Genomic DNA, 956 nt, shown 5'->3' with positions numbered 1-956 from the left:
ATCTTGGTGATCCTGAAATCGAACAAGACAATATGGACATTTGGGTCCTTATTGATACGCCTCCAATTCTACCGCTATGTGAGTTTCTCAAACATAGTTATTAGCTAATTTATATTGTTCATTTCAAAATAGTTGACAGCTTATTTCCATTGACAGCTTATTTTCATTCTTCAAAGAATGTGCGGAAGATGGTAGACAGAACCTACTACACCGAAGGCTCCGAATTAACTTATCAGCAGAAAAATCATCTGATCGCATTTTGTACCGGTCTTGAGAATTACAATATCTACTATCAAACTCCTCAACATTATGGTCAATACATGCCATTATGCACGTGTTGAACTACGGTAACTACTATGGAGATACCCTGGTAAGATTTTTTACTATTATGACATCCGTGCATCTTTTGCATACTTCTAAAACTTGTACATCATTTGCTAACTATGAAGTTATTACTATGTTTTTCAACAGATAATCCCAGAGGATTGTGTGCCTCATTTGATGTATCAGAAAGGTAGCCTTAATGTTTTGAATATACAGCCAGGTCATCCTACGAATCTCAACTGCCCATACCGGATTTCTAAAAGAAGTGGAGACATGCTAATCAAAGAATGGAAAAAATGTATGGACAGTCATAAGGAGGTTCTTGGAAGCAAAAGGAAGCGAAGCGCAAGAATTGGAGACCATATGATCTCCATTCTCCATAATGGAGAGTCATGGTCTATATTGTTTTATGCTATTTTACCTTAAAGAGGGTATTTAGGTCCTATCTAATACTGATGATCATGTGCCTAGAACAATTAAGTAGGGTTGGTTCGATGACTATGAGGATGATGATCGTATGACTTGTTATATTAATAACGAGTAGAAGTTGTATGATGATGATTAGTAGGACTTATTATTATGATGATGCATGATGCGGGCATGAAGAGTTATTATATATCAGTGGGTGAAAT

This window comes from Triticum urartu, chromosome 1 (genome assembly GCF_003073215.2).
Source record: "Triticum urartu cultivar G1812 chromosome 1, Tu2.1, whole genome shotgun sequence".
NCBI classification, from domain to species: domain Eukaryota; kingdom Viridiplantae; phylum Streptophyta; class Magnoliopsida; order Poales; family Poaceae; genus Triticum; species Triticum urartu.
This window is presented reverse-complemented; position numbering follows the sequence as displayed.